This window comes from Sapajus apella, unplaced genomic scaffold, assembly GCF_009761245.1.
Source record: "Sapajus apella isolate SASKATOON/1434 unplaced genomic scaffold, GSC_monkey_1.0 scaffold95, whole genome shotgun sequence".
Taxonomy (NCBI): domain Eukaryota; kingdom Metazoa; phylum Chordata; class Mammalia; order Primates; family Cebidae; genus Sapajus; species Sapajus apella.
In genome coordinates, this window is record NW_022437035.1 from 7,026,988 (window position 1) to 7,043,647 (window position 16,660).

A 16,660-nucleotide genomic window follows, 5' to 3' on the forward strand; every position below is an offset into this window, starting at 1 on the left:
CCTCCTGGGTTCAAGTGATTCTCCTGCCTCAGCCTCCTGAGTAGCTTCTGAGTAGTACAGGCGCCTGCCACCACACCTGGCTAAGTTTTGTATTTTTGGTAGAGGTAGGGTTTCCCCATATTTGCCAGGCTGGTCTCCAACGCCTGACCTCAAGTGATCCACCCACCTCGGTTTCCCAGAGTGCTGGGATTACAGGATTACTGCTTCCAACCTAGGCCACAGTATAATTTTTCTCATATAAAAATAATCCCTGGCTGGGTGAGGTGGCTCACACCTGTAATCCCAGCACTCTGGGAAGCCAAGACAGGTGGATCACTTGAGGTCAGGAGTTTGAGATTAGCCTGGCAAACATGGGGAAACCCTATCTCTACTAAAAATACAAAAATTAGCTAGAGGCCAGGTGCAGTGGCTCATGCCTGTAATCCCAGCACTTTGGGAGGCTGAGGTAGGTGGATCACTTGAGGTCAGGAGTTAGAGACCAGCCTGGCCAACATGGTGAAACCTTGTCTCTACTCTAAATACAAAAATTAGCCGGTCATGGTGGCAAACATCTGTAACCCCAGCTACTCAGGAGGCGGAGACAGGAGAATCACTTGAACCCAGAGGCAGCGGTTACAGTAAGCTGAGATTGTGCTACTGCACTCCAGCCTGGACAACAGAGTGAGACTCCACCTCAAAAAAAAAAAAAAAAAAAAATAGCTCAGCATGTTGTGTGCCTGTAATCCAAGCTACTAGGGAGGCTGAGGCAGGAAGATCACTTGAACCAGGTAGGTGGAGGTTGCAGTGAACTGAAATTGCACCGCTGTACTACCTCGGGGGCAAAAGCGCGACTCTTTGAAAAAAAAAAAAAAAAAAAAAAAAAATCCCTAGTAGACTTCTGCACCTTATATGATCTTGTACTTTAACCTTTCAGAGGGAATGAATGTCATTTAAATGACATAATCCTGTAAACCAAAAAATATCTGAGACTATTTCAATCAGTTTAGAAGTTTATTTTGCCAAAATTAAGGACTTACCCATGACACAGTTTCAGGAGGTTCTGACAATGTGCCCAAGCAGGCTACACTTAGTTTTATACATTTTAGGCAGACACAAGACATCAATCAATGCAAGATGTACATTCATTCAGTCCAGAAAGGCGGGACAGGGGTGCAGATGGGTGGGAGGCATGGGTGAGGTTTCCAGGTCATAAGTGGATTCAAAGATTTTCCCAATGGTAGTTGATTGAAAGAGCTTCTCTAAAGACCTGGAATTCATACAAGGGAGTGTCTGGATTAAGATAAGAGATACTGGAGACCAGGGTCCTTATTATGCAGATGCAGCCTCCAGGTAACGGGCCTCAGAGAGAATAGATTATAAACGGTTCTCACCAGACTTAAAAGGTGCCACATTCTTAGTTTTCTCCTGGATCAAGGAAAAGATCTGGAAAAGGAAAGAAATTCTTTAGAGAACGTAGATTTTCCCAAGAGACAGATTTGCAGGGCCATTTCAAAACATGTCAAAGAAATGTACTTTAGGGTAAAATACTTTTATCTCTTTCAGGGCCTGCTATTTGTCATGTGCTAATACACTAGAGTTGGGCTAGAACTTGGTGTCATTGCTAGAAAAAGGTTTTTTTTTTTTTTTAATTTAATTTAATTTAATTTTTTTTGAGACGGAGTTTCGCTCTTGTTGCCCAGGCTGGAGTGCAATGGCGTGATCTCGGCTCATCGCAACCTCCGCCTCCTGGGTTCAGGCAATTCTCCTGCCTCAGCCTCCTGAGTAGCTGGGATTACAGGCACGCACCTCCATGCCCAGCTAATTTTTTGTATTTTTAGTAGAGACGGGGTTTCACCATGTTGACCAGGATGGTCTCGATCTCTTGACCTCGTGATCCACCCGCCTCGGCCTCCCAAAGTGCTGGGATTACAGGCTTGAGCCACCGCGCCCGGCCTTAATTTTATTTTTTAAAGATGGGGTTTCACCCTATTGGTCAGGCTGGTCTCGAACTCCTGACCTCAGGTGATCCACCTGCCTCAGCCTCCCAAAGTGCTGGGATTACAGGCATCAGCCACCGCGCCCTGCTACAAAAAGTTTTAAGATCGCTGCTTTAATGTTTAATTTACTGTTTAATTCAGGTCAACTGTGCCTGAATCCAGAGGGAGGAGGGTACAATGAGGCATGTTCAACCTCCACTTTTCATCATGGCCCTAGCAAGTTTGTGTTCGTTTTTTGAGACGGAGTTTTGCTCTTGTTATCAAGGCTAGAGTGCAATGAATGGCATCATCTCAGCTCACCACAACCTCTACCTCCCAGGTTCAAGTTATTTTCCTGCCTCAGCCCCCCAAGTAGCTGGGACTACAGGCATGCACCACCACACCTGGCTAATTTTGTGTTTTTAGTAGAGATGGGGTTTCACCATGTTGGTCAGGCTGGTCTCTAACTCCCTACCTCAGGTGATCCACCCACCTCCTACTCCCAAAGTGCTGAGATTATAGGCGTGAGCCACCGTGCATTTTTTTTTTTTTTTTTTTTTTTGAGACTGAGTTTCACTCTTGTTACTCAGGCTGGAGTGCAATGGCATGGTTAACTTTGGAACGCCCTTGGCTGAAAGGAGGAGTCCATTTACATGATTGGGGGGGTTAGAATTTTGTTTTCAGTTAATAGCCCTATCTGAACTTAAACTTCAGGAGTAAGGCGTGGCAGCTCCCACAGAGACGAGAACCAAGACCCCTGCGGTTGGAAGGGAGACTTGCATGTGGATTAGCACAGTGTAAGGTAGGAGACCCTCAGTGTCTTGGGGTGGCTGTAGGTGGGGAGTGGGCATGGGTTGTTACTGGTGGGAAGTGAGATCTGAGAAGCTTCAGAATATCGAGATGGAGGTGAGGAGGGCAAGAAAGAAGACTCTCCAGGCGGTGGGAGTGGTTGGAGCAAAAGGGTAGATGTGTTCAGGGACCATGGGGGTTCTCTGCGGTCTGGGCGTCACAGGCAGCCACACTGCAGCATCCTCCAGCCTGGGAGTCACCAGGGGAGGCTCAAGTTAAGTTGGTGGAGTCAGTTCCGTGCTTCTTCCCTTGAAGCTGATGGTATTGGCCTGGGCAGGATCTGGGACTAGGGCCTCCATCTGGCCAGGAAGGAGGTGGATGGGAGGGCTGGACGGGCTCAGTGGCCAGAGTGTAGAAGTCACCTGTCCACCCCAGGAAGCCAAACTATCTTTGCTCAGCAGCCCTCACAGAGCAGAACGATGTGTTTTCCCCAAGGACTTTGCATCTGATGGTTTGAACCCTGGTTATTTGGCTCCCTTTGAAAAGGGGTTTGGATAACAGTTGCTATTGGACATATCCCCAGGAGAAGGGCATATTTGCCTGCAGTCAGCCTTTCGGGGGAAATAAAAACTTTTCTATTTTTAGTTCTCATAAGTGTTAAAATGCGTGCTCTGAATGAAGAGACCCCCACAAACAGGATTTGTGTGAGCAACATGGCTATTTACTCACCCAGGTGCGGGCAGGCTGAGTCCGAAAAGGGAGTTAGCGAAGGGCAGTGGGATAGGAGTTGGTTTTATAGGTTTGCAGTAAACAGTGGAAAGTTACAGAAGTTATGGTTTAGGGTGGTTTTTTGAAAGCTGGGAGGGGGTCGTAGGATCTAGAGTCAGGAGGTTGACCAAGGTCGGTTACATAGTCCAATGGCCTTATCAATTGGGGGGGGAATAAGGAGCAATAGAGAATGTCTCAAAGTTAAGTAGGTGCTGCAGGAGTTGATCATTTCTTCCTGTTTTCACGGTCTTCCAGTTACTTCAGATTTTCCAGGAACTCATCCAGAGTGTCTGTGCAGGTCACAGAGGTTAACATGGCATCCATGGTGCCGTCAGTCAGCCTAAAAGACCTTACAATAAGGATTTGAAAGCAGTGAAGCCAGCATGTCCTGTAAAATGCCCTGGAATTCAGTGGCCTTTTCTCTAGTCAGTTTGGTATTCCTTCCATGGATCTGGTGCCAGCTTTCACATTCCCTTCCACCTGTATATTTGGGGTTGGATGATACATTTTTCCCTGTGTGGAATTTATTAGTTCTTAATTGTTATGCGCAAATGTTGTGTCACGTCCATCAAACTCCGAGAAATCAGAGGCACATAGCACTTGTAAGAATTACAGAGTCTTTTTTCCTGCCTCTTGGGGGAAAAAATAGATTTTCCTTTGATTCATCACTCAAAAGAAATGGACTTCAGCCAGAAATTGGGCAGACTTTTCCAAGTGCGTGAGAAATGCCGAAACTCAGCCGGGCGCGGTGGCTCAAGCCTGTAATCCCAGCACTTTGGGAGGCCGAGGTGGGTGGATCACGAGGTCAAGAGATCGAGACCATCCTGGTCAACATGGTGAAACCCCGTCTCTACTAAAACTACAAAAAATTAGCTGGGCATGGTGGCGCGTGCCTGTAATCCCAGCTACTCAGGAGGCTGAGGCAGGAGAATTGCCTGAACCCAGGAGGCGGAGGTTGCGGTGAGCCGAGATTGCGCCATTGCACTCCGGCCTCGGTAACAAGAGCGAAACTCCGTCTCAAAAAAAAAAAAAAAGAAATGCCGAAACTCCCTAGATGGTGTTTTCCCTTCACTCTCCCTCTGTTTATGGTCCCTGTTTACTGTTGACATTGGAAGGCTCCTGTTCTGTGAAGGAAAGCAATGCCATCCTGCAAGGTCACTCAAAGGCAAAATGGTTCTTATGCACTAAAGTGCATGCATGTGTCCCTCCGTGGGCTTTGATTGGTGTCCTTTTGTGTCCTGGGGGCTGAGCCAGATGCAGGGAACTCAGAGATGAATGGGCACAGGGTTGGACCTGGCCCTTGAGCAGCTCACTGTCTGGGGTTGGGGAGAGACTTCATGTGGGTAGCACAGGTGCACTGGCGCATGCAGAGGAGAGGAGAGCTGTGTCTGGGGTGGAGTGGGACCTTACCTTCCCCCATGCCCCTTGCCTCATACCCCTCCTGGTCTGTAGCAAGCTGAATTATCTTCCCCACGTCCTTTGTGTCACCCCTGCGGGCTCTCCCTCAGCCTCAGGGAGCCTGTGTGCTGCGCTGTCCTGCCCCGCCAGCCTAATGTTGGGGTCTTCAAGCTCATAAAAACTCCCCATCCTTGCTAGGTGCGGTGGCTCATACGTGTAATCCCAGCACTTTGGGAGGCCGAGGTAGGCAGATCACGAGGTCAGGAGTTTGAGACCAGCCTGACCAACACGGTGAAACCCCATCTCTACTAATAATACAAAAATTAGCCAGGTGTGGTGGTGCTTGCCTGTAACCCCAGCTACTGAGGAGGCTGAGGCAGGAGAATCACTTGAACCAGTGAAGCGGAGAGGTTGCAGTGAGCTGAGATCATGCCACTGCACTCCAGCATGAAGTTTTTTGACTCTTGTCTCAAAAAACAAAAATCAACAACACAAAAAACTCCCCATCCTTGACTCCTCTGCTTTCTTCCTATATACCCAGCCTTCCTGCGGGGCAGCCTCTCCTCTTTCTTGCTAGAACCCTATCTTCCTGACCTCTTGGCTTTCAGCACATGCATCTCCAACACTCTAGCCAAGATCAGCTCACTTGTTTCCTCTCGTGGGCCTCTTCTCAGCTGCTGGGGGACAACATCTAGCTGTGTAGGCTGTGGCCACTAAACACTTAGGCTTTACACCTGCTGGGCATGCCAGACCCACAGGGTGCTTAGAGCAGACAGGGTATGGAACTCTGGGCAGCTGATGGCTGGGACCTCCGATGATGTCCTGGGCCATAGATCAGGGGTCTTCCCTGCTGGGTTGGAGATGGACAGGGCTCCATATCACCAGAGAGACCAGAGCTCACCACAGGACCAAGCAGCCTTTCAAGACAGTCCTGATTCTCAGATTCTCACTTCCTTTCTTATATTTTATTAGAAAAATTCATATGAGGAAGGGCATGGAGGTTTCTGCCTTTCTGATCAGGCAACCCCAGGACTGTGTAATTGGCTCTCCGAGCAGCTTCTTAAGTACAGGCCTTCTTTGACTTTGGAAGCTTTGTCTCATTTCCAGCTGCCATCTAGTGGCTGGGTTGAGGCGCTTCTGAGTGCATGTTGAGTCAGCCAGGGCTGGCTTGCTCATCTGTCTTTTTAAAGTTCCCGCAGGGGCATCAGAATGTGAGACCTCTGGGGAGAAGAGTCCAACCAGGAAAAGGAACTTTTACCTAGGCATCCCCCACCCTCCAGGAGGAGCAAACCTGGCCCAGGGACTGGTCAATTGTGTCCCTCTTCAGCGTTCCCCTCCCCATGCCACTCATTCTTCTAAATCCTGGTGTCTTGGTGCCTCTGCTAGGATTGCGCCCCACACATCTCAGCCCTCAGGTTTCCCAGGGCCCTCGGCCACAGAGCTTGTCCTCAACCCCTGGACCTCATTCCCTGGTCAGCATGCCCTCGTGTCTTCAGCCATACCTTAACATGGAGTGCCAGTCCCACGCAGCCTGACCTCACTAGGCCCCATCCACCTCTGCCCCACTTGGCCACCTCCAGACCCTGTGGGCTCTGGCTCAGTAATCTTAAAGTCAGAAGCCCTTTTCTGGCCACCACAGCAGTTACCCTGCCCTTCCAGCTCTGACTCCTCCAGGAGGCAGCTGCCTTTTTCTCTTCCTTTCTCACTTGGCCTCTCCCTGTGGTTCACTCCTGCTGGGGTGAGTTCTTCCTCTCTCTCCTTGTTGTCTGGCTTCCTTCACACCTGTTTGTCCTCTGTCTAACCATGGGCCAGTCCAGGCACTAGACAGGTTCGGCCTGAATCTGGATGTGTCACTTAGAAGCTAAGTCCCTGTGCCTCTGTCTCCTTACCCGTGAAGTGGATGTAGTGATAAAGACCTCTTAGGGTTGTCAAGAGGGATAAATCAAATCGTGTTACAAACTGCCCAGCAGTCACTGGAGTGTGATTTATACTTCTTATTTATCATAAAAATTAGCTCAAAATGTAAACCAGACAGCTATAAAATTTTACCTGTAATCCCAGAAGTTTGGGAGGCCGAGGCAGGTGGATCACTTGAACCCAGGAGTTCAAGACCAGCCTGGGTGATATGGCGAAAACCCATCTCTACCAAAAACACAAAAGTTAGCCAGGCATGGTGGTATACACCTGTAGTCCCAGCTACTCAGGAGGCTGAGTCAGGAGACAATCATTTGAACCTGGGAAGCTGAGGTTGCTGTGTGCCGAGATTATACCACTGCACTCCAGCCTGGTTGACAGAGTTAGACTCCATCTCAAAAAATAAAAAATAAAATGCAGTTTTGATTTGTATCTCTTCTCTGGCTGCCTTTTGGCCTCCAGACCCATCCAGCCTCTGCTCTCTTCACTGGCACAACATCTTGCTGCCAGTCAGCGTGAATGCTATAACTCTTGTTGGCAAAATCTCTTCCCTAGCCTCCAGCCCCTTCCACACCCTATTTTCCTTAAATCTGTTTACCCTCCAGGGAGAGACCAGTCAGGAAAGCCTACCCTGAGCTCCCTGCCTGGGCCAGATGTTTGCTTCCAGGTGTTTGCTCCTTGGCTCAGCGCCCCACCCCCAGCATGGTGGCGTAGCAGTTAGTCTGAGCGTGGGTTTCCTAGAGCCTCAGAGTCCCCGTTTGTCAGTCCACTAGAAGCTTCAATTCTGTGCTTCCCAGGGTCCTTCCCATCAAAGATTTCTAAGCCAATGAGAGCAGAGATGCTGTAGCTAGCCTGCCTGGGTTCAAATCATGGCTCCCACGCTTACCCACGGTGTGACCTTGGACAAGTTGCTTGCTGTCTTTTGCCTCATTTCTCTCCTTTGTAAAATGGGTTTCATGATAGAAGCAACTCTTTTTTTTTTTTTTTGTGGCGGAGTTTCGCTCCTTTTAAGCAGGCTGGAGTGCAATGGCGCGATCTCAGCTCACCGCAACCTCCGCCTCCTGGGTTCAGGCAATTCTCCTGCCTCAGCCTCCTTAGTAGCTGGGACTACAGGCACGCGCCACCATGCCCAGCTAATTTTTTGTAGTTTTAGTAGAGACGGGGTTTCACCATGTTGACCAGGATGGTCTCGATCTCTTGACCTCGTGATCCACCCGCCTCGGCCTCCCAAAGTGCTGGGATTACAGGCTTGAGCCACCGCGCCCGGCCTAGAAGCAACTCTTAGAGGTGCTGTGAGGATTAGCTTAGATAATTTATAAAGTGATCTTGGCACACGGCTTGGCAAATGCTCCGCTAAAGCAAGCTGTAGTTATTGATAGTCACTTTTGCAGCTTTAAAATGATACAGGTTCCCAAGACCTCTGTGATGCTAAAACAGAATGAGAATGACTTTGGGGAGCAGGGAGTACTTGTATTTTTTTTCAAAAGCTCCTTGAGTGGGATTGGCAGATTCAACAAATAAAAACACAGGTTGGTCGGGTGCAGTGACTCACGCCTCTAATCCCAGCACTTTGGGAGGCCGAGGCAGGCAGATCCCTTGAGGTCAGGAGTTCGAGATCAGCCTGGCCAACACGGTGAAACCCCTTTCTACTAAAAATGCAAAAATTAGCCAGATGTGGTGGTGTATGCCTCTAAACCCAGCTACTTGGGAGGCTGAGACAGGAGAATTCCTTGAACCCAGGAGGTGGAGGTTGCAGTGAGCTGAGATTGAGCCATCACTCTCCAGCCTGGGCAACAGAGTGCCAAAAAACAAAACAAAACCCACAGGTTTAATTGGAGCTTCAAATACAAACCGAATAATGTTATAGTAGAAGGATGTCTCAATATTTGGGCAGTCTTTATACTAAAATTTTATTGTGTATCTGAAATGTAAATGGAACTGGGCATCCTGCATTTTATCTACCAGCATTTAACCCTATCCTGGGGGACCTTGACACCCAGCCCACTTGGAGGCTCTGCTCCCAACTCCCTGGTCTAAAGGCAGAAGACCTCCAAGTCAGAAAAGAGAGAGCATCCTTTTACTTGACACAGGGGGGCGCTAGAAGATGGCTTGTTCGCTTTCTTTTCCGTAACTGTTGGAAAGCACTAGCAGATTGGCTGGCTTGCAACATATCTCTCAGTAGCTGTGAATCATTTTCAGATGTTCAGGTCGGCCTCCCAGAGTCCTCTGGGAGGCCGTAAGAAGCCGATACAGAGCTGGCCACCTCTGTCTTGGGCCTTCACTTCTGGGGGGCTAGCCTAACTCCTCAGGATCTCCCCTGTCCTCGCTTCCCCCCCAACCCCCTGGAGGGCTCACCTGCCCTCCACTGATGTCATAACTCTATTCTGATATCACAGCCCAGCACTTGGAATTATCCCAGGCAGTCCAGGTTCTGCCCTTAGAGCAACTAAGGCAGGCAGCTGAGCGGGGAGCGGGGAGGTGAGGAGGCCGTTGGGTGGCTGGTGGCCCTAGAGGCTGACCCTAAAGAACACCTGGACAGCCTGCCATCCTATTGCTCCAAAATGAAAATCGTCTAAAAGGTAGGACTTGGAAGACTTTCCTCCTGTTCCTATCGGCCATGATCCCACTGAGGTGGAAATAAATTCCCGGGGAGCGTGGAGTTGTTCTGGCTCTGGAAACAGCTCTCAGGAAACCTGCTGCCTTGTGCCTGGGTACACAAGTGGCCTTGGTCCACTCAGCAGTCCTCTCTTTGTGTTTGAAGGAATGGCTTCTCGAAGCCCAGTGTTTCTTACTTGTTGGGGACTCTTTCCTTAGTGCTTGGAGGATGCCTGCAGGTACTGATCCAGGTTCTTCTGTGGCCACCGCCTCTGTCCTCACTCCCTAAGAAGCTGGATGGGAACAAGGGTGTGTCCTCCTCAGACAAAGGGAAAATATAGGTGCATTCAAGCTATTGCCCCGCAGACTCCTGGGTACCGAGGAGGAGAGAAGCCCCATCCTTCCTGCTGGTCAGAGGGTATAAACTCTTATGAACTCATTGAGGGACAATTTAACTGGTATGGATTAAACAACACAATAAAAGAAAACGCTGAATAACTTCTGTCTTACTCCGATGGACATGAAGTCTTCCTGGGGAGCATGTTAAAACTGCAAACTCCTAGGGCAGGACCGCTGTGATTCAGATCTGATGGTCATATGCCACCCAGGAACCCCCATTTTAATTTTTATTTGTTTTAATTTTATTTTATTTTTTTAAATATAGAGACAGGGCCTCACCATGTTGCCCAGGCTGGTCTCAAACTCCTGGGCTCAGGCAATTTTCCTGCCTCGGCCTCCCAAAGTGCCAGGATTACAGGTGTGAGCCATCTGTCCCTCCCCCATTTTTATTTTTTATTTTTGTTTATTTATTTTTGCGACAGAGTCTCGCTCTCTTGCCCAGGCTGTGATCTTGACTGCAAGTGATCTGCCCACCTCAGCCTTCCAAAGTACTGGGATTACAGGTGTGAGCCACCACTCCCTGCCTTCACCCTTTTTTTTTTTAATTTTTAATTTTTATTTTTTGTCATGAAATTTCACTCTAGTCACTTAGGCTGGAATGCAATGGCGCAATCTCCACTCACCGAAACCTCCGCCTCCCAGGTTCAAGCGATTCTTCTACCTCAGCCTCCGGAGTAGCTGGGATTACAGGCATGCACCACCACGCCCAGCTAATTCTGTATTTGTAGTAGAGATGGGGTTTCTCCATGTTGGTCAGGCTGGTCTTGAACCCTTGACTGCAAGTGATCCTCCCACCTCAGCTTCCCAAAGTGCTGGGATTATAGGCGTGAGCCATCGCGCCTGGCCTTCCCCATTTTTATAATAAACATTCCACACAGGGCTCCTGCCAGCCCTCCAAGCGTCTCACTTTGAGCACAGTCTGCTCTGTCGACTCCCTGGATTGCTTATTCTGCTGGCTGTCTTTCCCCTTTTCCAAATTCCATATTTTTCTTGGAGGGGGGTTGAATTCAGCTTTACTCCACATATTTATTTAATGTGTGGGATCCGAGGAGACAACAGTGACGGTGCAGGGCCCTATTGTTCATCAAGTGCATTGTATCCAAGTGTTTGGCCCCTGCCTTCTAAGTCTAGGTGCAGCCCCTCTCTACCTAAGAAAACGGCTTTTGGCTAAATTAGGAGTGCTATACCCTTTCTTCATCAGAGATCTTCTCTTCATGGTTCTCACCCGAACTGAGAAAATGGGATATGAGTGTGAATTATTGGTCATTAAAACTGATAGTGAAGTCAGGCATGGCAGCTCATGCCTGTAATCCCAGCATTTTGGGAGGCTATGGAGGGAGGATAACTTGAGGCCAGGAGTGGAGAGCAGCCTGGGCAGCATAGCGAGACCCCATCTCTCCAAAATACAATAGCTGGGTATGGTGGCATGCACCTGTAGTCCTACCTACTCTAGAGGCTGAGGTGGAAGGAGCGCTTGAGCCCAGGAGGTCAAGGCTACAGTGAGCCATGATCATGCCACTGCACTGCAGCCTGGGTGACAGAGCAAGACCCTGCCTCTAAAAACAGCAATCTGATAGTGGTGAAGGGCGTTGCTCATGGAAGGGACTGGCTTCTGTTTCTCTGGTGTCCCTGGAATGACCACTGAATGGTACCCGGGAGGGCAGCCGTGGCTCCTCGATCACTCAGCAGCTCAAGGTGCAAATTCCTTCTTGGTTGGCTGTGAATTTAGGCTTTCCCAGTAAAGCCACACAGCTTTTTGAATGAATAAATGTATCTATGCTAGTTCACAGGGTTTTTAGTTGCCATCTTGCCTGTGTGCTCTGAACTTTCGAGTCCTTTGCATTTGGCAGTGTCCAGGCATTCAGGCCTGGAGCCTGTGAAGTGCCCACGCTTCCCTCCATGCTCCTGGTCCAGTGGAAAGCAGGACGTGTCCCGGCCCTCAGGTCTTGGTCTTCGGTTTGCAGAACGGAGGGGTTGACCTCACCTAAACCTTCCAAAAAGCAGATGGTCAGACTCCCTTCCCTTCAAACGCCTCTCTGCCCTGACTCACACCTGGGCCATTTCATCCAGTGAGATTGAAGGAGGAGCAAGGAAGTCTGTGATGCCCCTCCATGATGCCAGGACAGGAAGCCGGACAGTCTCTTCCATGTGGCCAGGAAGGGTGGTCCCTGACTGCCCATCTTGGTTTTGGGAGAGAGGAAAAGCAGTGCCCAGCCTGGGAAATGAGGGTTTGGGGGATTGTGGTCAAATAGAGGACAGGACTCTGCAGGTCAGGCATAGAGGTAGAGGGCTCATTGCAGGCAGGGCCAGGTGCTCTTTGCAGCTTTAGCAGCACCTTGGATATAATTGCTGCTGTGTAAACGTGTTGATTGACAGAGGTGCAGGTAAAAACCTCCGAACAGCTGGGTTTAAGTATGGTACAAATAAATCTCTGGGGTGGGATTTAAATTTGTTTTTTAAACTGTTATTTTCAGCCTGGCCAACATGGTGAAACCCTGTCTCTACAAAAATACAACAACAACAAAATTAGCCAGCTGTGGTGGCACACGCCAGGGTCACGCCACTGCACTCCAGCCTGAGCAACAAAGCGAGACACACACACACACTTTTCTCTCTCTCAAAAAAAAAAAACTGTGGGTGGGCATGGTGGCTCACGTCTGTAATCCCAGCACTTTGGGAGGCCAAGGTGGGCGGATCACGAACTCAGGAGTTCAAGACCAGCCTGACCAATATGGTGAAACCCCGTCTCTGCTAAAAGTACAAAAATTAGCCAAGTGTGGTGGCACGCGCCTGTAATCCCAGCTACTTGGCAGACTGAGGCAGGAGAATCACCTGAACCTGGGAGGCAGAGGTTGCAGTGAGCCAAGATCACACCACTGCACACTCTAGCCCTGGGCGACAAAGCGAGACTCCATCTCAAAAAAAAAAATTGTTGTTGTTATACAAAATAAACAGAAGTACACAGAAGACTCTCAGGAACCAGCACATTCCTGTCACCCAGATGCCACAGTTACCAGCTCATGGCCAGTCTTATCTCTATGCCCCCAACTTCTTCCTCTGTCTACATCATTCTGAAGCCCATTGCACAGGTCGTAGCATCCCATTTGTTAACATGTCTGAGTGTATCTTTAAAAGATCAGAATTCCGAGTTGGACGGGTATAGGGATGCTTCTGGAAGGAATGCCGTGATGGCTGTGCAGGGAGAGCCCCAGATCCAGTTCAAACTTGTATTGGTTGGTGATGGTGGTACTGGAAAAACGACCTCCGTGAGACATCATTTGACCAGTGAATTTGAGAAGTATGTAGCCAGCTTGGGTGTTGAGATTCATCCCCTAGTGTTCCACACCAGCAGAGGACTATTAAGTTCAATGAATGGACACCGCCACCAGGGGGAATTCGGTGGACTGAGAGATGGTGATTATATCCAAGCCCAGTGTGCCCTCATAATGTTTGGTGTGACATCGAGAGCTACTTACAAGAATGTGCCTACCTGACATAGAGATCTGTGTGAGAACATCCCCGTCGTGTTATGTGGCAACAAAGTGGACATTAAGGACAGGAAAGTGAAGGCAAAATCCATTGTCTTCCACCGAAAGAAGAATCTTTAGTACTACGACACTTCTGCCAAAAGTAACTGCACCTTTGAAAAGCCCTTCCTCTGGCTTGCTAGGAAGCTCACCGGAGACCCTAACTTGGATTTGTTGCCATGCCTGCTCTTGCCCCACCGGAGGTTGTCATGGGCCCAGCTTTGGCAGCGCAGGATGACCACGACTTAGAGGTTGCTCAGGCAACTGTTCTCCCCGATGAGGATGATGACCGGTGAGAAGGAAGCTGGAGCCCAGCATTAGACGTCTAGTTTGATAGGCAGCTGTCCTGTGACGTCCGCGGTGCAGCGTGTGTGCCTCATTATTATCCAGCGAAGTGTCACATGTGCTTCATCTGTGGGATGCTGAAGGAGATGAGTGGGCTTCGGAGTGAACGTGGCAGTTTAGAAAATACCTTCCTTGTTTGGACCTGCATATTTAGCTGTTTAAGAACGCAGTTGATTCCTGGAGTTTCAAACGTAAGACTGCTACAGACACATCACAACCTTCGGCGGTGAAATCTTCTTGGTTACTATCATTCCCATATTTTTCCTTTAGAATCAGAATAAAGTTGTATTTCTTTCTTTCTTTCTTTCTTTTTTTAAAGATGGGGTTTCACCACGTTGGCCAGGCTGGTTTTGAACTCTTCACCTCAGGTGATCCACTCACCTCGGCCTCCCAATGTGCTGGGATTATAGGCATGAGCCACCGTGCCCGGCCAATAAAGTTGTATTTCAAATATCTAAAATATAAATAAATAAAAGATCAGAATTCCTTTTTTTTTTTTTTTAAGACGGGGCTTCACCATGTTGGTCAGGCTGGTCTTGAACTCCCGACCTCAGGTGATCTGTCCGCCTTGGCCTCCAAAGTGCTTGGATTACAGGCATGAGCCACCGCGCCCAGCCTTGTTTTTTTTTTTTTTGTTTGTTTGTTTTTTTTTATAACATAACCAAGTACAATGATCACATCTAACAAATTAATGGTGGGTTGGAATGAAGTTTATTTAAATGAGCCAGCGCTCTCCCTGCCTTACAGAGTTTGCGGAATTAGAAAAGGGAATGCAGGCTGGGCGTGCTGGCTCACGCCTGTAATCCCAGCACTTTGGGAGGCTGAGACAGACAGATCACAAGGTCAGGAGTTCGAGACCAGCCTAACCAACACAGTGAAACTCCATCACTACTGAAAATACAAAAAAAAATTAGCCGGCCGTGGTGGCATGCACTTGTAATCCCAGCTACTCAGGAGGCTGAGGCAGGAGAATTGCTTGAACCCGGAAGGTGGAGGTTGCAGTGAGCCAAGATTGCGCTACTGTACTCCAGCCTGAGTGACAGAGCAAGACTCCATCTCAAAAAACAAAAAAAAGAAAAAGAAAAAGGAAAGGGAATGTGGAGGACTGAGAAAGGGGCTGCGCATGCGCTTCCAGCAGCCAAGCTGGGCTCTGTTTAGTTCGGAGAAACCAAAGAGAGGTTAACAGTTCTCAGCTGGGAGAGGATCCGGGCCCTTCTCAAGGAAGGAGGGCTGGGAGTGGGCAGGATGTGGTCTTCTGACACTTGCCTCAGGAGGGGCCCTGCAGTGTAAAGGCCGAGGGGCGTGGGTTGAGGAGTTGCTAATGGGAGCACAGTCAGTTCCCAGGTATCCACATTAGGAGGAGGAAGAGCCGCTAGAAAGCTACATAGGAACCATTTGGATTTAGACATGACCTGTGACACAGGTACAGATGACTGTGGCTTACCCCTGAGAGATCTGTATAAATCAATGCTAACTGAAAGAGGCTCAGGGTAAATGGGTCACCCGTGAGTTTGAATGCACGTGCATAGCTCAGAGGAGATTGATGTTCCGTTCTCAGAGAAATTGAGTTGGATTTTCACACTGACGGTGACAGCATTTGTTCTGAGCGCCTCCTCATGGGACTTTAGCCTGCCAGCCAAGCTGAGGAGCCAGCGCAGAAGTGGCCACCTTATTTAGTAGAAAAGTAGGCCTTATGAAATACGCCTCTGGGGGTGGGGGCTTCTTCTTATGAAGAGGTCAGAGCATAACAAAAGTGGTTGTCTATAGTTTAGAACATTCTTACAGCTGGGCATGGTGGCTCAGGCCTGTAATCCCAGCACTTTGGGAGGCCAAGGCAGGCGGATCACTTGAGGTCAGGAGTTCGAGACCAGCCTGACCAACGTGGTGAAACCCTGTCTCTACTAAAAGTACAAAAATTAGTTGGGCATAATGTCACGTGCCTGTAGTCCCAGCTACTCGGGAGGCTGAGGTGGGAGAATCACTTGAACCCGGGAGGCAGACGTTGCAGTGAGCTGAGATCAAGATCTCACTATTGCACTCCAGCTTGGGGGACAAGTGTGAAACTCCATCTCAAAAAAACAAAAATAAAAACATTCTTGCCATTAAGGTAGTTTAAGCATCATTTTCCTGCCAGGGCAATTACCTTGATTTATAATTGTTTCCTTTGTAACTAGAGGGCATAATAGTACTTACCTTTGTAATTATCAGATTGGAGAAGTTTATTCTTTGTTGCTAACCTTCACGTGGATCTGTAGGCATGAGAACCAGACTCTGATGCAGGCAAGGCTGTCAACTCAGTATGTCACTAATTCCAGAGGCGGAGGATCTCGGGGGCCAGCCCGGATGCCTGGCCTAAACCTGAGGCTGGCAGGACTGTGACATTTCCCTGGGTACCCCCTGCATTTCACTTGAACAGTTTGGAAAGGTAGAGGCTGAGTATTCTGGGCTGTGGAACTGGAAGTCTGGGCTCTGAGGGGGCCTCTCGGTCAGTTTGCTGAATCACAGAACGATGCCTGGTGGTATGAACAAGTATGGCTTAGTAAAACGGACACAAAATTTGGGATCCTGGCTTTTCTCTTGAGTCACTGTGTGACTTTGGACAAGGCCCTCCACCTCTCTGAGCTACAATTTCTTTGCCCATCACAGGGATGAGTAATGTCTGTATCATGAGATGGTTGTGAAGGTAAATAACAACAATAATAATTTAAAAATTAGCCTGGGTACAGTGGCTCACACCTGTATTCCCAGCACCTTGGGAGGCTAAGGTGGGTGGATCACCTGAGGTCAGGAGAAAGACCAGCCTAGCCAACAGGGCAAAACCCTGTATCTACTAAAAATACAAAAATTAGCTGGGTGTGATGCAGGTCTGTAGTCCCAGGTACTTGGGAGGCTGAGGGAGGAGAATCACTTGAACTCGGGAAGCAGAGGTTGTGTGAGCAGAGATTGTGCCACTGCATTCCAGCCTGGGCA

The 16,660-nt window shown here is 48.9% G+C and overlaps 1 protein-coding gene and 1 pseudogene across 3 annotated transcripts in view; both read left to right on the forward strand.

The window, feature by feature from the left end:
• Window positions 1-16,660, forward strand: part of OSBP2 (oxysterol binding protein 2) — a 200,805-nt gene that overhangs the window by 53,997 nt on the left and 130,148 nt on the right. The gene's annotated exons all lie outside the window — the stretch shown is intronic.
• On the forward strand, window positions 12,705-14,008 carry LOC116535650 (annotated as a pseudogene).